Raw genomic sequence first — 23303 nt, forward strand, 5'->3', positions numbered from 1 at the left:
ACGTGACGGTAATATCACAGAACCTGTCACAAACCGATTCCAAGCTCCGCACTAATTTGTCGATTATGAGCGGCTGACGAGTCGACCAACATAGGAGAAAATGAGATGTGCCAGTGTTAAAGCGAGAGCTTGGACAAGCCCTCTGATCGAAAGACCTGTGGAATGCGAAGAGGTTTCTTTGGCCTTTACAGTCGTATTCATGTTTTCGCATTATTGCATCTAAGCAGTCTTAAATGCACTTACGTGATGTGATCGCTATGTAATTAGGCCCTCGATTTTGAAGTGAATTTCATGCAGCGGCCAGTCTACTCTATGTAGATTTCATGCCGCGTGTCTACCTTATAAGAGCGTTGCTATTAGGCAACAGGGCGCTGTTGTTATTAGGAGCTGGTATACAATCAATACAATCCAACATATGTTTTCGCTTCGGTGTTCATTTATTTCGTATTACGTAGCAGCCCTAGTTTGAGTCCGTTTCAAAGGTTAGCCAGTTAAAGAGAAATCTTGCCTAGCGTACAATCGACACGATCGCTCACTGCTTTCGCGTGTTGTTGGCAATGCGCGTTTTAGCAGGTAACATTGAATGCCACAATAGGGTGGGCGCTCCTGGCCCTATTGGGCTGGGACTGGTAGGCCACCACCGCTTGCGGCGGTGGCTAGCCTGCCACCATATTTTTATCTGTTGTAGGCCATTGTAGCACAAGACCACACACACATTTTTTATGGGTACCGGGACACATGGGGGTGGCAGAGAACCATGCACGAGGCAGCAAAGCTCGTCGTTGCGTCCCCTAGGTTGCCATAGAGACGGCAGGGACGCTAAACAAGGATCGCCTTTCTCTTCCTGTGAACCAATTATTATTATTATTATTATTATTATTCTTATTATTATTATTATTATTATTATTATTATTATTATTATTATTATTATTATTCCGTGAGAGCTGTTCTCTCTGTATAGCGTTCCTGCCATCTCTATGGCAACGTATGGGCGCGATGACAAGTTCTACTGCGCTGTAATTTAATATTATTAATAGTAATAATTGGTTCAAGGAAAGAAAGGCGATGTGTTCTCCTTGTATAGCGTCCCTGCCGTCTCTATGGCAACATAGGCGACGAAACGACGAGCTTTGCTGCCTCATGTTTCTCTGCCATCCCCGTGTGCCCTGGTACCCACAAAATGTTATGTGTGGTCTTGTTTACTTCGTGGTTTTTAATTTTGTCGCTGGCTTCGAGGAGTATGCGGAGCGCATGACAACCTATCCTACAATTCATGTAATTTCGACAGGCTCTTTGAGAGTCCGTGAGTATCGTTAGCGACCGCCGGATTCTATAGCCCTCCGCCATCGCTAGAGCAACTGCTGCGCCCGACTACTGTGCCGGATTACCCGGGTTCGATCCCGACCGCGGCGGCTGCGTTTCGATGGAGGCGAAGCGAAGAGGCTCTCCGTGTGCTGTGCGACGTCAGCGTTGTTGTGTTGTTGTGGCTGTAGGAAGAAGGAAAAGAAAAGGCACAGGCCTGCTACTGGCCCTGTAGCTGAGCCACCTCCGCTGCCTCGTGCAGACAGAAGAGAAAATAGAGAAGAAAGAAAAGGAAGTTGGAGAGAAAGACGCGCGCTGCAACAACAGCCGTCGTCCACCACCGAAGCGGTGGCGGGTGCAATGACGGCCTGCAACAGATAAAAATTCGGTGGCAGCCCCGCCGCAAGCGCCGGTAACCCACCTGTCCTAGCCCCCACGATGTCAGCGCTGTTGTTGTTGTTGTGGCTGTAGGAAGAAGGAAAGGAAAATGCACGGGCCTGCTACTGACTCTGTAGCTGAGCCACCTCCGCTGCCTCATGCGGACAGAAGAGAAAATGGAGAAGAAAAAAAAAAGAAGAGGGAGAGAAAGACGCGTGCCCCAACGTAGGCCGTCGTCCACCACCACCGAAGTGGTGGCGGGTGCAATGACCGCCTACAACAGATAAAAATTATGTGGCCGGCTTGCTACCGCCGCGAGCGGCGTTTGTCCACCTTCAGCGCACGTTAAAGATCCCTAGGTGGTCGAATTTACCCCGAAGCCCTACACTACACCTACTCTTTCTCTCTTTCCACTTTCACTCCCACCTTCTCTCTCCGTGAGGCGCGGTTCAGGTGTCTACAGAAACAAGTGTGACAGATACTCCGCCTTTCCCTTCCTGTGAGTAGCTAAACACGGGTAGTTGAACAAGCCATGACCAGTGTTCATAATTCCATCCGTACATCCTAAATTGGTACCTCCTCACGCTGTATTTCATACCAAGAACTCGTCTCCGTGAAATTCAAACTCTATGATGTCATGGTGATTGATGTTCCGGTCTACCTATAAACGGCCTGAAACACCATACAAATTTCGACATAGCTTATCGAGGCTCGAAGTCTTTTGCAGCCATCTCGAAGCAAGGATCATCGTTTGGGATGATTATAATGGACAACGCATAAAACGAGGTTGCACCAAACCTACCACCGGAGTAGAGGATCTTGGCAACGTCATGGAAAAGGCTGGCTTGTATTAACGAAAGACCTTTCCCTACCCCGATCGGCTATCGCGGGCCTGGCGTGGACCGTATCCAATATCGTTCAGGAATGGCATTCACACAACCGCACTTTAGGAAATCATCGCTGTTATCCCGTATGTATGCAAGTATATCCTTCGATGCTGCCTCAGAGCGGAGCGGCCGCAGACAAGTTGTCGACTGGTCCACCTTCAGGCAGAAGCTCTATGAATGTTAGCAAAACATTCACATATTACTACAACTGCAAAGCACGTAAAGGGACGCTTGCATTGAGTTACAAAGCTCATTTTGGCTGATATATACCGTCTCAGTTTGTTTGCCTGTATGAGCAATTAGAGAAGTCGCACCTAGACAAAGGTCGCCAGTACAAACGTCTCTTTAAGGTCAGGAGAGTGACTGCAGAGAATCGTCATTAGGCGAAGCAATATGTCAGGGTTTGCTAAACATTGGTCCACTTATAGCAGCAAAAACGATCGAAAGAGGTCCCCTCGCACGACCTCCGGTATTCTGCCCACTGACATGACCCCCAACGAATTACAAAACGTGGCTGCAGGCACTTTTTGCTTTAACGTAATTGACACACCACCCGACAAATAAATTTGCAGAAGAATGTTGTCGTTCGAGCAGCGGTGGCGCAGAGGTTAAGGCGCTTGACTGCTGTACCCAAAAATGCAAGACTTTTCAATAGAGGCGAAAGGCAAAGCACCTGTGTACCATCCGATGTCAATGCACGTTAAAGAACGTCAGTTGGCTGAAAATTACGGAGTGCTCCGCTGCCGCTTGTGGCGGGGGCTAGCCAGCCACCGAAATTTCTCTCTTGTAGGCCTTCATTGCACCCGCCACTGCTTCGGTGGTGGATGATGGCTGTTGTTGCTGCGCGCGTTTTTCTCTCCCTCTGCTTTTTGCTTTCTTCTCTATTTTCTCTTCTGTCCGCACGAGGCAGCGGAGGCGTCCGTGTGCTGTGCGATGTCAGCGCACGTTAAGATCTCCAGGGGGCCGAAATTGCTTCGTAGCCCTCCACTACGCCTGCTCTTCCTCTCTCTCCACTTTCAATCCCACTTTCCTCCCTTCCCTTACGGCGCGGTTGAGGCGTCCACAGAAAACAAGTGAGGCAGTTACCGCGCTTTTTCCTTCCAATCAATCAATCAATCAATCAATCAATCAATCAATCAATCAATCAATCAATCAGGCAGTGGAGGTGACTCAGCTACGCAGCCAGTAGCAGGACCGTGCATTTTATTTTCCTTCTTCCTACAACCACAACAACAACATTGGGTTGTATCAAATTCGAAGTGGCTGTGGTAGCTGTTGTAGGTAGTCATTGAACCCGCTACCGTTTAAGGGGCTGACGATGGCTGTTTTGACGCGCGTCATTCTCTCTACCTATTTTTTTTCTTTCTTCTCTATTTTCTCCCTTTTACACACGATGCAGGGGAGGTGGCTCAGCTACAGATCCAGTAGCAGGCACGTGAATTTTCTTTTCCTCCTTCCTACAGTCTCAACAACAAGCGGTGTCCGAGCTTACCGATGACGCCATCACCCGGCAGACAGAGAAAAAAATATGAAGCAATATAAGATTTAAAAACACAAAACAAGTGTAAAAAATCTCATTCGTCAACGTTTGCTATCCCGTGATTCCCTTAATAGCAGAGCTGACTTGCTCGAGCTGTCCAATCAGACGAGTAGTCGTGGCGTAGTGAAAGAAGAATGTGCGAACCACAGCTTCGGTCGCTTGTGAGCTGCTACTGGGTCTAAGTGAGAAGTATTCTGTTTATGCGCTATAGTGGACGCTCCTTTGCAGCCCTCCATCGTTTCATCTCATCAACGCGGTTTTGTTGATGCCGCCCGACAGTTCGATGTTGCGAGTTGCAACTTTCCCATGGAGGCATCATGGATGAATCATCTGGAGAATGCCTGGCAATCTGGAAGAAACAAGAAGACCGATTATCTTGTAAGTGCTGTGCTGAGCTGTGCGTGCTGTTGCTGAGCTGTGCGTGCTGGTATCGACGCAGAGTGGAAGCCAACCATTGGATTGATTCCTTCAAGGCTGGCCTTAATTCAGCTGGCGGTTTGGGTCTTCGCGTTCATCTTAGATGAGCTGAAACTTGTAGCAGAATTGCAAGCCTCTGATTGGGACAAACTGTTCTCTGAAAATCGGTCATCGCACAGAATTCTGAGGTTGGGTTCTGGTATTGCTAAAGACCTCAGACTACTGGCAGAGATAGTCATGCAACCAAATGCTAAAGTTAGCAGAGTTGTGGACCAGTGCAATTTTACACAGAAGCTGCGACGTGACTACCCAAGGGTTATTAAACCGGTGTACCCAAGGCGGAACTGCAAAGGATTGTCTGAACTGACATATTTGAAGCTGGGCTTACCATTAAACAAGAGTCAGCGCTGCTCCATTTGGGAGAAGAGGTTGCTGCGTCCATCTGAGACAGCGTATGGGATGCCTACTGCCTCCTGCAAATCTACGAAGAGCTCAAGAAAAGGTGTGAAGAGGAACATCTGGGCTTTGGAATGCTTCTTCGAGATGCCGAAGAAACTTGGACGGAAATGAGCCGAGCCAAGACAGCCCGCCGAAGGAACGGTCCCAGGCCTACATCCAACAAGCGTTAGGGTTATGTTATCACTTGGAGCTGCCTGGAAGTGGTACTCCTGCATTATACTGGCTCTAAAAACATTTTTCTTCATCTTCAAGGGCTTCTCTTTTTTATTTATGTTTATACCGTCTATTTACGTTAAGCGATTATTGTATACTCTTGCATTACATTCGAGCTACTGCTCGAGCAAATAAAAATAAATGATGGCCTAATGTGATGTTTCCCCATGTTTTTTATTGAACACATATAGTGTGCACTGCTTGCACAGTAGTTCCAAACTTGAAGTAGTGTGTTACAGAGAATCTTATAAGTTATGCCTTGTACAATTGCTCCAGCCGCTTCTTTTCTTCGTGAATATTTAGCCCCGACTATAGTGGTTTCTCACATTTACAAATTGGCGTGCACCATGTTTGAATTTCATTTTTCACATTAGTAAAAAAAACAATGCTACTGATGTGTACAAATAGGGTTGTTTATATGTGGGTTTTGATGTTGAAACTCGAGTCTCAAATTTAGACGTCTGCAGAGCCCAAAGTGATAAAACAAATCTTTTCTAATGGACAGAATTTGCCGTACATTTGCTATTTATTAATGCGAAAGCATTACTTCGCTATGTTGACAAATTTCTGTCTACAGACCGCGTCCGCAGACCACGTCAGGGAAATCGTGTCCGCAGCAGTTGTAATTGAAAAGTGGTAAAGGTTAATGAGTTGTGTCAGATGATAGAGGGTGACATAATGTTGTGTTCAAAACATAATTAGATCAATAAGATTATTACGTAATTATTTAGAGGCAAAGCACGCAAAATCGTGTCCGCAGCAGTTGTAATTGCGAAGTGGTAGAGGTACAGTGTACTAGAATACTTTGGGAAAGTATTCTAGTACACTATAGTAGAGGTTAATGAGTGATGTCGATCAATAGAAGTTGACGTATGTTTTGTCCGAAAAAATAATGAGGCCAAAAAGGTAATTTGGTAATAAATTAGAGGCAAAAATTTAAAAGTAAAGGTGAAAATGGCCTCAATAACCAATGGCTTGCTCCACATTTGCATGTATCAAATACTAAAATCGGTAATTAAATAAGTCAATTAAAGTGAGGCCAAGGATGTGACGTCACGCAACCTGAAGTCGAGCCAAAAAAGGGCATATGAAGGTGTTGGCGTGCAATTTGAAAGTACCGAAGACTGAAATGTGTAAAGAGGAAGTGAAATAATGTGACGTCACGCAACCGGGAGCAGACTCAAAGAGGGGCATAGGAAGGGATTGGCACGCAATTTGAAAGTACCAGAGACTAAAATGGCAAACAAGAAGTGAATTAAGCAACTAGAAGTAAACAGAAGCAACCAACAGCAGCATCCGTGCTTTCGCATTACTCCAATGCAGATTCTGCAGTGCTCTTTAATTTTTTTCAATTGTCAAACACACCCCTGTTGACGTCATATCTGCTGAAAAGGGCCACCACTGTGTACTGACACCATCAGTACCGTGAATTTGCTTCAAGAAGAAATTGCCGTCGCGCTGGCGGCAGCAGAAGGCTACAGAACGGGCCGATCTCTCAACATACTGACGGACTCGAAAGAGACGTGCAGGAACTACACGAGGGGCAGGATCAGCAGAACAGCCCTTAAAATACTCAGCGGGGCAACCTCCGCCGAGGAGAAACCCAGGCATAACCTAATCTGGATCCCGGGCCACACGGGCATAGGGGGGAACGAAAGAGCAGACAGCCTAGCTCGAGGTTACGCATTCCGAGCAGGGCAGTCAAATGCTCCGGAGCTCCGCCTACAGGCTTGCGAGGGGGGATACGCAGAGATCTTGCACTTGCATAGGGGAGCTAGAATTAGATATCCACCACCACACAAAGCCCTAACAAAGGAGGAAGCGACCGGCTGGCGCAGATTACAGACCAACTCCTTTCCTAACCTACACATACTTAATAAAATGTTCCCGACACAATACAGAGCCATTTGCCCTTGGTGCGATGCCACACCTACACTTTATCATATCACGTGGGAATGCGAACGCAACAAAGCATTCCACCAACACGAAGACCCGAGTGCGGAGCAATGGGAGAGTCGGCTCACAAACGGCGAGCTCGCGACCCAAAGGGCCTTAGTGCAGCACGCGACTGATGCAGCACGACTCAGTGGAGCCTTGGAATAGGGGCCCACCCTTGCTGACGAGAAGTCTCAAGTCGCCAGCGCCAGAGAAGACGACGGAGACTTCACAACCGCGAAACCCTTAAAATATTCAATAAAGTTTTCACTCACTCACTCACTCAAGAGCAAATTAAAATATTAAGTACCGAAAAATGCGCGTTATGATTGGTGGCAATAGAATCGCCATAACTCAATGATTGTCACAAATAAACAAAACAATGCACTCAAATTATTTCGCAGGATCCCTTTAAGTTTCTGTGGACGATGCCATTGCCACATCTGAGGTGTCGAATGTTGATTAGATCGTAGCCGAAGTTCTCTGATTGATTGATATATAGGAAGGGAAAGGCACGGTAACTGTCTCACTTGTTTTGTGTGGACACCTCAACCGCGCCGTAATGGAAGAAAGGTGGGAGTGAAGGTGGAAGGAGAGAAAGAGGAGCCATAGTGGAGGGCTACGGAGTAATTTCGACCACATCGCACAGCACGCGGACGCGTCTTCGTTTCGCCTCCATGATACGCAGCCGGCGAGGTCGGGTTCCCGCCGGTGTGGTGCAATGGTAAGACGCCGTACTGTGCCGGAGTACCAGGGTTCGAACCCGAACGCGGCGGCTGCGTTTAGATGGAGGCGAAACGAAGAGGCGTCCGTGTGCTGTGCGATGTCAGCGCACGTTAGAGGTCCCCAGGTGGCCGAAATTACTCCGTAGCCCTCCACTATGCCTCCTCTTTCTCTCTTTCCACTTTCACTCCCACCTTACTCCCTTCCCTTGCGGCGCGGTGGCGGTGTCCACAGAAAACAAGTGAGACAGTTACCACGCCCTTCCCTTCCTATAAATAAATCAGTTTAAATCTCTCCTCAGCGTCTGCGTCACGCTAGTTGACATTTTCTGTCACCTTTGGCGTTTGGACGGTACACCATCGCTCCTGTCGCGTGGCGTGCTTTGGCGCGCGTTCGTGTGGGATTGCAGATGGCAGGAACGCTAGACAAAATGAGACTTCTGGTTGGTCGCTTCGATTTTGGTGACTGGTGATGGAGGAGGAGGAGGAAAAAACTTTATTTGCAGAAGAATTCGAGGCACGCAGGCCTCCTGGGTCTCCGCACGACCCCACTCACGATCTAAACGTTCATATTATGTTTATCCATGACGTATGCGGCCCGGCTGACGACGATCTTCTGCCTGGCCGGGTCCGCTGATCGCAGTGAGGACTGGTGATGTCACTTCTCTGTCGACCAACCAGGTGCGCCGTTCGCCCGGATAGCTTTGTTCGACGACAGTATGAGGCAACAAAGGCTTTCTGCGAACGTTCCCGGAATCAGGTTCGAGACCAGTGACGCTGGTCATAATTCAATATTTTAATGCGGTAGCGTTAAGGAGCTCGGTGGTGCGAAAACAATAAACTCGAGTGTTAGTGAAGCTCCCTTAATTACCGAACGCAAAAAACCTGCAACAAACGCGCACCTCGGTGTCATTATAACAAGCAGCCGCGAGAGATTTAACGCGAACGCCAGGCGGCCGAAATCAGCATCCGGGGTGGCGAGGTTGGTTGGTTGGTTGTACAACTTTTAATTCCATCGGAAACGGGGAGTCGTGCGCCCGCGGATTAGAGGCTGGCAGGTAGCCCTTGGCTTCCTGCGGCCTCTTCCGCCAGATGGACGGTGCGGTGCTGGATCGCAGGGTCCGCGCTTCGCAGCAGGGTATCCCAGGCTTCTCTACTTGTAAAATTTTGCCCTATCCCTGGAGATTGTGGGCACTCCCAAATTATGTGGTCGAGGGTCCCTCTCGCCCCACAGTGTTTGCAGAGATCATTGTCCCTAAAGTCTGGTAGCGCGTGAAACGCCCAGACCGGGTTCATGAACGTATTAGTTTGTAGCCGCCTCCACGCGACAGCTTCTCTATTATTAAGTCTAACATCTGGCGGGGGTACCAGCCTACGTCCCAATTTATAATGGTCGATGATTTCGCCGTAATTTTGCAGACGCTCGTCGTATGCCCATTGTTCGGGGGGCTCGACGGCTACCCGGAAGTAGAGAGCTCGGGCTAGCTCGTGAGCCGCCTCGTTACCAGGGACGGCAGCGTGAGCGGGTGTCAAATCAACTGAATTTTCCTATTTATTGTTCTTTGGGTGAGGATTTTGGCCGCCTCCGGCGATATCCCAAAGTTTGGGAAGCGAGCCAGTTGCCAGATCAGTGGAAAACGGCAAACATTATACTAATACCCAAACCGGGAAAACCCCCGCGATTGGAAAATTTGAGACCGATTTCCCTAACCTCATGCGTAGGGAAGTTGCTGGAGCACGTAATACAGACAAGATTAACGTGCTTCATGGAGCAAAACAACCTGTGGCCGCACGAAATGGTCGGTTTCCGACCACACTTGTGCACGCAGGACGTAATGCTCCGACTAAAGCATGGTATCATAGACTCGCGATCGAGAGACGCCAAAGTGATCCTGGGCCTAGACCTCACCAAGGCCTTCGACAATGTCAGGCACGAGGCTATTCTCGAAGGGCTCGAAGTGCTCGGAGTAGGGGAGAGAACGTAGAACTACATAAAAGACTTCTTATCGGGCAGAAAAGCCTGCATGATATTTAAAAATTTAGAATCTCCTACGATAGAGTTAAGAAGCAAAGGCACACCGCAGGGCTCAGTGCTATCGCCTTTTCTATTCAACGTGGCAATGAGAGGCCTCCCGGGTAAACTTAACCAAATCAAGGGGCTAAATTTTAGCATGTATGCGGACGATATTAACCTCTGGATTAACCATGGGAGCGATGCGAGTACGGAGGAACGCCTGCAAGCAGCGACCGACTTCATTGTCGATTACGCGGCTAAAAGGGGACTTTCGTGCTCCCCGCATAAATCTGAGTTGTTCGTTTATAACCCGAAGTACCTCCGCTGCAAGAATAGCGGGGAGTTTCATATTCAGGTGGAGGGCAAACCGGTGCCAAAAGTAGATCAGATCAGGATTTTGGGGATGGTCATTCAATCCCACGGTCACAACGGAGAGGTCCTGAAAAAATTAGAAAGTTACGCGATGCAAACCCTCGGGCTCTTGAGGAGGGTCGCCACTAAAGGAAGAGGCCTCAAGAAGAGAAATTTACTAAAACTAATCCAGGAATACGTAATAAGCAGAATCAGTTACGCCACGCCCTACCTGGAAATCAAGGCCGGCGAAAAATAGAAGTTAGACTGCCTGATTCGCAGATGCGTTAAGAAGGCGCTAGGACTGCCCATGGGTACCTCGAGCGAACGACTACTCGAACTCGGGGTGCATAACACGTGGGTAGAATTGGCGGAGGCAGTGCGAGTCTCCCAATTAGAGAGACTAAGCACGACCGAGACGGGCAGGGTAATCCTTGCAAAAGTTGGCCTCAACCCAGACATTGGAGTTAAAAAAAAAGTCACAATTAATAGTGAAATCAGGAATGCCTTGGTAGTCCCCCCCTTCCCTAGGAATATGCATCCAGAATTTAATGTGGAAAGAAGGGCCAAACGAGCTGAAGCCCTAGAGCCACGGTTCAAGAACATGGGAGCAAAGGAAGTAGTCTATGTTGATGCGGCAAGTGGCAGAACAGGTGCGGCGGTAGCTTCGGTAGTCGATGGCCGAGGGGCACCGGTATCCGCGGCAGCCATCAGGGGCCGCAACATAGAGACTGCGGAGGAAGTTGCGATAGCGCTAGCTTGCGTAGGAACAGCAGCCAAGTTCATAATTAGCGACAGCAAAACTGGCGAGGGCAACTGGCGTGACGTCATGGCCTCCGTGGAAGGGCCTTAGTCAAGAAGGTGATCGAACCCGGGTACACCGGCACAGTAGTCGGGCGTCTTACCACTGCACCACCCCGGCGGGGCCGAGGTTCTCTACGGACAACAGTTGTAATAAATAGAGAGTGGGTAAACTGCTGTCAGAACAAACCTTTACGTTGCTGTAGCGGCCTTTACCTTCTCAGCAGGTATATTTGTGACAATCTCGAGAGCCACACGGCAGTACAAGTCCTGGCGAAGCGAGCTGAGCTCACCGGTAGTGAGAAATGCGGCAGAAAACGCGCACGATGTTCAAATGCCGCCTACTATCCTTTTCCACTGTCCTACTGCTCGGTTCTTACATTTAAAATTCTTTTGCGGTGCCGTGAAAAACGTATTAGCAAGGCTCTACTGCCGCTAATAAAAAATGGTCATGACCAGAACTTCGCAGAATCTGAATGCTTTGCATCACAGCCAGTACTCGAAATTCTGCACTAATAATAATTGGTTCAAGGGAAGGGAAAGGCGCACTATCTGTCACACGTGCTCTGTGGACACCTGAACCACGTCGTAAAAAAAACTGATTTATTTATAGGAAGGGAAAGGCGCGGTAACTGTCTCACTTGTTTTTCTGTGGACGCCGCAACCGCGCCGTAAGGAAAGGTAGGAAGATGGGAGTGAAAGTGCAAAGAGAGAAAGAGGAGCAGTAGTGGAGGGCTACGGAGTAATTTCGATCACCTGGGATGGAGGAAGGTGGGAGTGAAAGTGGAAAGCGAAAAAGGGAAGCCGTAGTGGAGGCCTACGGAGTATTTTCGACCACCTGGGGATCTTTAACGTGCGCTGACATAGCACAGCACAGCACACGGACGCCACTTCGTTTCGCCTGCATCGAAACGCTGCCGCCATAGTCGGGTAAATTCTGCATTAACAAGAGATGAACTAAGCCTACAACTGGACATGACTTAGGGAAATTAGTACATCAGCCACAATCTGAGCAGAGCACTGAACTGGTTTAAGGCGTAAAATCACACCCCCCCCCCCCCCAAAAAAAAAAAAAAAAAAAACAGCAGAAGAAATTCATTTCCTCCACAATAATGGTGACAAGCCCATGAACATTCCTTAGTAGCTAATAAAGTTTTCAGACATCTTACGCCATAATTCAAGCAACTGATTTTTAGTAGAGATTACAGTACTGTGGAGGTCGTGTCTCTTTGCCGAACACCGCCTAAAACCTTTCCTTTTCGGATTTTTATTATTCTCTTTAAGCAGAGCTATGGTTGCTGTTGTCGCCACTATAGATACTTTGAAGTACTCCCCTATACGCCTCATCTACTCCCTGACTTGGAATGCCTCCGAGAATGAGGAGGTTTAGACAGATCAGATGCTTTTTTGTAATCAACAAATGCTATCTATAGGCGTTATATTACGAGCATTTTTCTGTCATCTGATTGATAGTAAGGATATGATCGATAGTAGAGTAACCTTTCTGAAAACCGGCTTGATCTTTTGTTTCATTGAAGTCTAAGATTGCCGTGATTTTGTTAGCGGTTACTTTATTGAATACCTCGTACCTAAAGGGTAGTAGGCTGGTTGGTCTATAATTTTTCAAGTCCTTTGTGTCCGCTATCTTATGAATTAAGATAGTATTTCCGTTCTTTCATGATTCCGGTACCGTCGATGTCACCAGGCATTGCATATACAGGGTGGCCAGTTCTAACACGATATCCTTCGTCCTTCAACAAATCTGTATTTACCTTATCCTTCCCAGCTGCCTTCCCCACTTTTCATAGCTCCTAAAGCTTTTTTACTTCATCCTTCGTTCCTGTCAGAATGTCTGACTGCTCTTCACTACTGCTAGTCTCATTATTTTCCTCACTACATTGGCTACTGTATAGGTGAGTATAGGACTCCTCAATTACTTTCACTATCTTGACCGTATTAATGATGACGTTGACCGCCTTGTTCCTTTGCGCATAATTCTGATTTTTGCCTACTTCCGCTTCATCGCGTTAGGCTGCCACCGTTCTTAAGAGTATGTTCGATTTTGTCCATATTATACTTCATTACGTCGGACAGTTTGCACCTATTGATTAGATTGATAGCTCTGCCAGTTCTATCCTCTTTGCTGGGTCGGAGGCTGCTGTGCATTGGCGTTTCTTAAAACCTTTCGTCTGCTTGGGTAATTTTAGGCATCCTAACTATCCTGCTGCCTACTTCTGCTAGGAATAAGGGCTGATACCTAAGTATTCTGCGATTCACTGATGACATTGCCTTGCTGAATAACAGACGAAATGAATTGCAAAAAAACTATTATATACCTATGCAGGAAAAGCAGGAAGTTGGGCCAAAAATTAGTATGTAGAAGATTAAAGTAATGTTCAACAGCCTAGGGAAGGGAGATCAGTTTACAATAGATAGTGAGACACTGGAAGTAGTAGGCCAACATGTCTACTTAGGACAGCTAGTAACTGCATATTCGGGCTATGAAAGGGAAATAACAAGGAGAATAAGACTGTGATGGAGCGTATTTGGCAAGTATTCGCAGGTTATGACTAGCAGCTTACCGATATCCTTCAAGAGGAAAGTATACAACAGTTGCGTCTTACATGTACTCACATATGGGGCTGAAACGTAGATGCCAATGAAAAGAGTCTTACGTACGCTGAGCAAAATTCGGAGGGCTACAGTATGCAGAATAGTAGGTGCAGCATTAACGGTAGGGTCCCGCAACATCTTTCTCGTCACTGGTTGCCTCTGAGCGGGTTAAACGGCGACTGTTTCCGAGGTGTGTCTGAACGCAACCTAAAGGTAACATACACTCACTAAAGGCAGGAAATGATTATGTTGTAATTAAATCGTTTAAGCGTTGTCATTGTGTTGTCTCGTGGCTGTGTTCACGGCAGGTATTGTGTCTATTAAAAATTAAAAACATCACATGATGCAACCTATTGGGGAACTCCCTCGAGGAAAGATATTAGTAGCTTATTTTAATGTTGCAATTAAAAAAAAAAAACGTTTTGAAAAAGTTACAAACTCAGGGCATTATTCGTGACAGAAAGCCTTCACTACACTATCTTATCATCAGTCTCTTGTTGTTCACCCGAACTTGAAGCCTTATTTGTGAAACTTGAATGCGGACTTATAGTGGGCGTAGTCTACCGACCTCCGAATTCAAATCTTGCCGATTTTTTTGATAAACTGGAATCAATCTTGTCCTGTTTAACTAAAAGCTACAAAAACCGAGTTATTATCGTTGGTGACATGAATATTGATACTAGCTCCACAAGTGCCCCAGATTACACATACCTTCTTCAATCATACAACTTCCGCAACTTGATTGCTTCTCCGACACGCATAACCACCCTTTCGGCAACATCTATTGATCATGCACTGACAAATATTGACACCGGTGTACATGCTGGCGTCTACCAAACACCAATTTCGGACCACTTGCCAATTTTCGTTAAGGTAGACACACCTACAAAAGTAAAAGGTATGAAACCAAGAAATACAACCAAGTTAAATTATGAATTATTCCGTAACAAATTGTTATTACTCAATACTGACTTAATATATCATGAAGATGTCAATATAGAGTTCTCTAACTTGATTAGCGCTCTGGTTGACCTTATAAATTGCAGCAGCCAAAGTGTAGCGTCTTCCCAGCGTCATAAACCAATTTGTCCCTGGATGACCGAAGAAATATTGAACATATTAAGAAGAAAGGACTATTGGTATCATAAATGGCTACATCATAAAGGCAACGAATATTATCTGTATCAGTACAAATGCGTCCGTAATAAATCTGTGTCCTTAATGAGAGCCCGAAAAAAAGAATATTTTACTAGCCGAATTCAAGGTTCTGCTGGAAATCCAAAAAAAATGTGGGAAGTTATCAATGAGGTCACGCAAAACTTGAAAAGATATCCCACACTTCCCTCTAATATCACTGAAAAAACTGTTGATGAATTCAATACATTTTTCACAAGTGTCGGTCCAGATCTAGCTGCAAAGCTTCCTGATGCCAGTGCAGACAATAATCTTCCAGCGTCAGTTGTTAATTCTTTCGCTCTGCACGAAGTTGAAATCAATGAGGTGTTGTCTGTTGTCATGGAGTTGAAAACAAACAAGGCAGCAGGCTTGGACGGCATTCCTGCAAAGCTTATTAAGGAAAACATTGATATCTTAGCGCCCATACTATGCCGGCTGTTCAATCATTCCCTGCTGAATTACACATACCCATCACCCTTAAAGGTAGCCCGAGTTACCCCTGTATTTAAAGATGGTGACCCTTCTGACCCCTCTAGTTACAGGCCTATTTCCGTACTTAGCGTTATTAATAACATATTTGAAAAAATTCTGTCCAAACGTATTCTCCTTTTTCTTGAGAAATACAATATTATCTGCCCCCAGCAACATGGATTTCGCCCAAAGCACTCTACTAGCTCAGCAGTCATTACACTCACCCAGGCAATTAACAGTGCATTAGATAACAATGAGCTGGCCGCTGTTATATTTCTGGACATAAGAAAAGCCTTCGACACAGTGAACCACGGCATCATGCTTAATAAATTAAGAATATATGGATTTCGTGATAGGGTGCTTGACTTTTTTTCTAGTTACCTTACTGATCGCAAACAAGTTGTCTCAATGAATAACCTAACATCAAATGTGCGGTGCTTATACACAGGAGTACCGCAAGGTTCAACTCTCGGTCCGTTACTTTTCTCACTTTACGTCAACGATTTTCCTCAGGTATTATCCTCAGCCAGTGCTCTCATGTATGCCGATGACACTGCCATTATCGTTACTGCTTGTCATACTGCCGAACTAGAAAGCATCGCAAACACAGAATTGAAAAAAATTGCAGACTGGTATCTCGCGAACAAATTAACATTGAACACTAAGAAAACTAAATACATACTGTTCCATTCACGGAAAAAATCACGACTCGAGTGATATTAGATTAACTATCAGTCAGACCCAGCTTGAACCAACCACTGTCTTTACGTACCTTGGAGTGACCCTAGATAACCATTTACATTGGCAACATCAGATTGACTCCATTTGCACGAAGATTGCATCGGGTTGCTATGCTCTTCATCAATTTCGCCAATATTTTGATGTCAATATTCTGAGAGTCCTTTACTTCACATTAGTACATACTCACCTGTCATACTGCATTGAGTCGTGGGGTTGGACGTACAATACTTACCTAGAACCCATTAGACGTTCACAAAAGCGAGCACTTAGAATAATCTCGTTTTCAGACTGCTCTAGACCCAGCAAACCACTATTTATTAAACTACGCGTGCTGCCTTTTGACCTGCTTCGTCAGAAAAACACTGCTGAATGTATCCACAAAATAGTAAGTAACAACCTCCCCTTCGATATATCTATATTTAACATCCCGTCACGTACAACCCGAAGCCACACTTACGGAAATTTTAATTTACCCATAAAAAGAAACGTTTATGGTGAGCGTATGCTGCAGTTTACGGGCGTCAAAATCTGGAATTCTCTACCCTGTGACGTAAAGCTTGCCAAGAATTTTTCCATTGCAATAAAAGAATACTACCTTAAAATGAATGAAACACTTTGAGTCCATACTTGCATTTGCCTACTGTAACCTTACATTGTTCGCCTGGTATTACCCATGTAACCTCTACGTATACCTGTATTGTATCTGATGCGTTATTTCTCCGCGACATGTGACATTATGTATTGTTATAGTGTGGTGACATTATGCATTCATCTTTCTTTGCTTTATTTCTTGTATAAGTTCTACGCGCTTTTGTTTGATTTGTGAGGTTTTAGTTTATATTTTCTTCTCTTCATTGGTAGTTTTACGAATGTATAAGCGATAACTAACTTTGTTATGTTTATTGTAAAGTTACTACTTCTGATGTCTCTAACTTTGACGATTGGGTGCCTGCAACCTATGAACTTTTTCCATTGGACCCTTTACTAGCCGCTGGCTATGGGTTCAAGCAGTGTCTGCCTATTTTCCTGTAGCGCACCAAAAAACAATAAAAAAAAAAAAAAAATATATTTTATTCGCTAAGTGGCCAGCTGCGGGACTGCTGCAGCTGAGGCTCTAAGGGAGCACCTCAGGTGAGGGTCAAAGGAAGTACCTTTGCAAGACAAACAGAACCACCTTTGCAGGCTGCGAGGTTCGAAACTGGGTTTGGGCCCACTGCGGAGGAGGGGCGCGCAGCGGGGTTTACGGAGCTTCTCCCAAACGCACACCCCTGTAAAAGCCGAGCACCAGGCCGGGGGACGCTTGTACCCATTTTTACCGGTGGGTGTCCGGCGGTGGGTTTCGAACTGACCACCTCCCGCAGCCGAGACGGGCGCCCAAACCAAAGCCGATCCCACCGTGTACTTCAAAGAAGAATTTAACGATGGAGACGGCTGGAAGAGCCGGTGGGTCGAGTCGACGAAGGGCGACAACCTGGGCAAGTTTGTGCTATCCGCCGGCAAGTTCTACGGAGACGCAGAGAAAAGCAAGGGTCTGCAGACGTCCGAAGATGCACGGTTCTACGGCATCTCAGCCAAGTTCGACCCCTTCTCCAACGAGGACAAGACCCTGGTGGTGCAGTTCACCGTCAAGCACGAGCAGAACATTGACTGCGGTGGCGGCTACGTAAAACTGTTCGATTGCAGCCTAGACCAGACGCAGATGCACGGCGAGTCCCCATACAGGATCATGTTCGGCCCAGACATCTGCGGGCCCGGTACCAAGAAGGTCCACGTCATTTTCAACTACAAGGGCAAGAACCACCTCATCAACAAGGAGATCCGCTGCAAGGACGACGTGTACACCCACCTGTACACACTGATCGTGAAGCCTGACAACACGTACGTGGTCAAGATCGACAACGAGGTTGCCGAGAAGGGCGAGCTCGAGAGCGATTGGTCCTTCCTGCCACCCAAGAAGATCAAAGACCCGGAGGCCAAGAAGCCCGAAGACTGGGACGACCGCGCCAAGATCGACGACCCGGACGAGAAGAAGCCCGAGGACTGGGACAAGCCCGAGTACATCCCTGACCCCGACGCCACCAAGCCAGAGGACTGGGACGACGACATGGATGGTGAGTGGGAGCCCCCGCAGATCAACAACCCGGAGTACAAGGGTGAGTGGAAACCCAAGCAGATCGACAACCCTGCTTACAAGGGCGCTTGGGTCCACCCGGAGATCGACAACCCAGAGTACACGCCAGACCCGAAGCTCTATCACCACCCGGAGATCTGCACCATCGGCTTCGATCTGTGGCAGGTCAAGTCTGGCACCATCTTCGACAATCTGCTGATCACGGACGACGAGGAGTACGCGCGAGTCCATGGCGAGGAGACGTGGGCCGCACTGAAGGATGCCGAGAAGAAGATGAAGGAAAAGCAGGAGGAGGAAGAGGACGCCAAGAGCAAGAAAGAAGACGACGCCAAGGAGGAGGACGAGTTCGAAGACGAAGACAAGGACGATGACAAAGACAAGGAGGAAGAAGACACCACCGCCGCGCCCGAGGACGACGAAGACCACAAGCACGAGGAACTGTGAGCGGCTGCGGTCACCGCTGGTCGGGACTCTTTTGTACAGGCATCTCTCATTTTTTTTGTTTTGTTTTTCTCTCTCATCCGTGGTTTTCTCATGTTTTTCTCCCCCCCCATTGTGCTGCAGCAAAGAGATATGGTTGATTTAAAGATTTATTAATAAAAAAAGGGCCACATAATGGGCTTTTGCCGCGCGAGGCGGGCTTATTGTTGTCCGATGGCGGAACTGATCACTGCCACATCGGCGCAACTATTTAGGCCGTGACACCTTTTCCCAAGCATTTCACCCCACAAGAGCCGAGCACCAGGCCGGGGGACGCTTGTACCCATTTTTGCCGGTGGGTGTCCGGCGGTGGGTGGGTGGGACTGCACTAGGCCAGCAGTCCGTGGCCTAGTGGTTAGAGCGCCCGTCTCGGCTGCGGGAGGTGGTCAGTTCGAAACCCACCGCCGGACACCCACCGGTAAAAATGGGTACAAGCGTCCCCCGGCCTGGTGCTCGGCTTTTACAGGGGTGTGCGTTTGGGAGAAGCTCCGTAAACCCCGCTGCGCGCCCCTCCTCCGCAGTGGGCCCAAACCCAGTTTCGAACCTCGCAGCCTGCAAAGGTGGTTCTGTTTGTCTTGCAAAGGTACTTCCTTTGACCCTCACCTGAAGTGCTCCCTTAGAGCCTCAGCTGCAGCAGTCCTAAAAAAGGGCCACATAATGGGCTGTTGCCGCGCAAGGCGGACTTATTGTTGTCCGATGGCGGAACGAATCACTGCCACATCGGCGCAACTATTTGGGCCGTGGCACCTTTTCCCAAGCATTTCACCCCAGAAGAGCCGAGCACCAGGCCGGGGGAAAGCTTGTACCCATTTAAAAACCGGTGGGTAACCGGCGGCACCAGGGATCGAACCCGGTACCTCCCGAATGCGAGGCGGATGCTCTACCACAAGGCCACCGCTTCGGTTGTCTTGCAAAGGAAGTACCTTTGCAAGACAAACAGAACCACCTTTGCAGGCTGCGAGGTTCGAAACTGGGTTTGGGCCCACTGCGGAGGAGGGGCGCGCAGCGGGGTTTACGGAGCTTCTCCCAAACGCACACCCCTGTAAAAGCCGAGCACCAGGCCGGGGGACGCTTGTACCCATTTGCTTGCCCTATCAAGTCCTGGAGCATCAATGGACAAGAAGTGGAAGCTGTGACAGATTTTCTGTTCTTGGGCGCCAAGATTACCTCGGAAGGAGGCTGCAGCCATGAAATTAGGAGACGCCTGCTTCTGGGAAAGAGAGCAATGGTTAGCCTTGACCGCCTAGTAAAGAGCAGAGACATTAGTATGCCAACCAAGATCCGTATAACCCGTGCTATGGTCTTTCCAGTTGTGATGTATGGATGCGAGAGTTGGACTGTGAAAAAGGCTGACCGCCGAAGAATTGACGCGTTTGAATTGTGGTGCTGGCGAAAACTCTTAAGAGTTCCTTGGACTGCCAGAAGATCAAATCAGTCGATATTGTCGACCATAAACCCTGACTGCTCATTGGAGGGTCAAATTCTAAAGTTAAAGCTCAGCTACTTTGGTCATCTGATGAGAAGAGAGGAGTCGCTGGAGAAAGATTTGATGTTGGGAAAGGTTGAGGGTCGCCGGAGAAGGGGTAGGCAGCGAACGCGATGGTTAGATGGCATTCTCGAGGCATTGCAGATGAAGCTATGTGATGTTAAGAAGATAGTGAGAGACCGGAAAGCGTGGCGTGACATGGTCCATAGGGTCACGAAGAGTCGGACACGACTGAACGCCTGAACTGAAGTGGCCAGCTACGTAATGCTAATCCATTGCGCCACTGAGGCAACGAGTACGGTAGGAGGAGGAGGAGGAGGAAGAACATTTATTTCCGCCGAATATGGTTCAGCAGCCACCTACGTGTCCGCACGCAGGCGTCCGGGGAGGCAGTCTGTCACACCGCGGCCAGAGGACACCCGGCCTCGTCTAGGAGAAGAGGTCTTCAGCCTCGGCCGCCAGGCGGACGGCGAATCGCTGTGTTTTTTCGTCGGAGCTTCTTAGCGTGGTCTCCCTTTCAACGTGCTCTTATTTATTTTTACAATATTTTCGCTATCTCTCGCCAGGTGACGCTGCTCAGAGGACACTACCGTTGAGAGAACGGAATCACGCTCCGAAGCTTACCGATGACGCCATCGCCCAGCAGACACAGAAAAAAAAAATGAAGCAAAATAAGATTTGAAAACAAAAAAACCAATGAAAAAAATCTCATTTGTGAGCGTTTAGTATCCCGTCATTCCCTTAATAGCGGAGCTGACTCTTGCTCGAGTCGTCCAATCAGACGAGTAGTCGTGGCATAGTGAAAGAAGAATGTGCGAACCGCAGCTTCGGTCGCTTGTGAGCTGCCGCTAGGTCTAATTGAGAAGTATTTTGTTGATGGACGCTCCTTTGCAGCCCTCCATCGTTTCATCTCATCAACGCGGTTTTGTTGCCGCCCGACAGTTCGGTTGTGCGAGGAGCAACTTTACCATGGAAGCACCTTGGATGAATCATCTGGAGAATGCCTGGCAATCTGGAAGAAACAAGAAGACCGATTATCTTGTAAGTGCTTTGCGTGATGTACTTTGCTGTGGGATGTCAGTGCACGGTAAAGAACCCCAGGTGGTCGAAATTTCCGGAGTCCTCCGCTACGGCGTCTCTCATAGCCTGAGTCACTTTGGGACGTATAAGCCCCACAAACCAAACCTATCTTGTAAGTCTTCTGCACACCTGCTTTGACGAAGCTCCCAACTGCTTTGAACGTGCACTTGTGCTGATGCGCACAACGCGGGATTTTCATCGGAATCTTCCCAACACCCTGGGCTTTACGGTCATGAAGGAATTTCAGAAGTGGATATGCGGCCATCCAGCTTTGTATGATCGACTTTGGAAGGAAATGAAACACCGTGCTTTGGCGGTAGTCATCAAGCAAGCAAATATATCTTTGATTGATGTCGTGGGCCAAGTGTACAAGCTGGAAGGCAATCCCTATGACTACATTGACATCACAGATGACTTGCTAGTCATGAACTTTTATAACGAGGCAAGCACTATCGTTGCAAGGCTGAAGCTTCAAGTATATTCCAGAATTGAAGAGATTGCTGTCCCACTCTACCTCCTGGACAAAATGAAGCTGCTGGAGAAATACATCGAAGGAGAGCCTCAAGCTCAAATGGATCTACTGAAGTTCCTCGACCTCTTGTTCGTTGAGCCATCCCGTGTTAAGAAGCTGCAGAACAATCTGAATATAAAGCTGGTGAGCAAAGAGAAGCTTAATGGTGAAACAATCGCCGAGGTTTCCTCTAGGCTACTTAAGCAGTATAGACTGTCAGTCGAGCTCTGCCCTAATATTCACTACACTAGGAGCAAGATGGCTCTGAAGTACCTTACCCGTAAGCATTATGCGAAAGAGTACTCAGAAGCAAGCTAAAAAAGAGAATTTATGATGTTGTCCACGGTTTCATGAAACTGCAGCATGACTTTCTGAAATACTTGAGTCATTGAATGACTGTGAAACTGCTCTAAGCTTTGCACTGAAGCTTGGTTATCCAGAGGATTATTGGCCAAGGCACGTTTTGGACTACAAGAATCAATGTGAACCACCAAAAGGGCAGGAACTGCTTACATCATGGAACTTGACTGATGTTCCAGCGTCTACTGGCATGTTCTTGCAACTGAAGCTTAACTTTCAAAATGCGTCTATGGTGATTTCATCTGCTGGTTTAAAACATTTCATCAGAGCTATTACGCACTACAATGTTGTTGGTATCGACGCAGAGTGGAAGCCAACCATTGGATTGATTCCTTCAAGGCTGGCCTCACTTAATTCAGCTGGCGGTTTGGGACTTCGTGTTCATCTTGAATGTGCTGAAACATGTAGCGGAATTGCAAGCCTCTGATTGGGACAAACTGCTCTCTGAAATTCTGTCATCGCACAGAATTATGAAGTTGGGTTATGGCATTGCTGAAGACCTCAGACTGCTGGCAGAGACAGCCTTGCAACCAAATGCTAAAGTTAGCAGAATTGTGGACCTGTGCAATTTTACGCAGACGCTGCGACGTTTCTATTTATGTTTATACTGTCTATTTACGTTAAGCGATTATAGTATACTCTTGCATTACATCCGAGCTACTGCTCGAGCAAATAAAAATTAATGAAGGCCTTATGTGATGTTTCCCCATGTTTTTATTGAACACATATAGTGTGCACTGCTTGCACAGTAGTTCCCAACTTGATGTAGTGTGCTGCAGAGAATATTTTAAGTTTTAGAGCGCAGCTCTTTGGCGTCCGCTCCTGGGTTTCGCGTCGTCGTCGGCCTCGTAACCAGCTCCGCCCCCCTTTCATCCCCCCAGCGCTAGCAGCGACCGACTGATACCGCTGGATGCCGCTGACGCCGCTAGAGAGTCAAGATAACGTGACTGCATAGAACACCGTCGCCGCCATGCAGAAAGAGGAGGGGAGGGTCCCCCCCCCCCTCTCTGTCCCTGTGTGGCGCATAGGGTGCTTTTCAGTTGCCGACGCGCCAGTTATTTCACGTAGGCCCCGGCACGTCGACGAATACGTGACCACCTTCCCACGGCTAGACATGGTTCTTGGCGCTGCGGAAGCGAGGGTATCATATTGTTTGCGTCGGCATCGGCGGCGTTGTCCCTGAAACCAACTCCGCAGCTGGGGTTGACTCACCATCGGCGTCAGCATCGTCAGTC

General features: G+C 47.7%; 1 pseudogene; it reads left to right on the forward strand.

Moving 5' to 3' along the window:
- Window positions 1–18601, forward strand: part of LOC146178958 (calreticulin pseudogene) — a 32328-nt pseudogene extending 13727 nt beyond the window's left edge.
- Window positions 18602–23303: the final 4702 nt, after the last annotated feature.

The sequence above is a fragment of the Amblyomma maculatum genome, chromosome 9 (assembly GCF_055883805.1).
Source record: "Amblyomma maculatum isolate TAMU_Amacu chromosome 9, ASM5588380v1, whole genome shotgun sequence".
NCBI lineage: Eukaryota > Metazoa > Arthropoda > Arachnida > Ixodida > Ixodidae > Amblyomma > Amblyomma maculatum.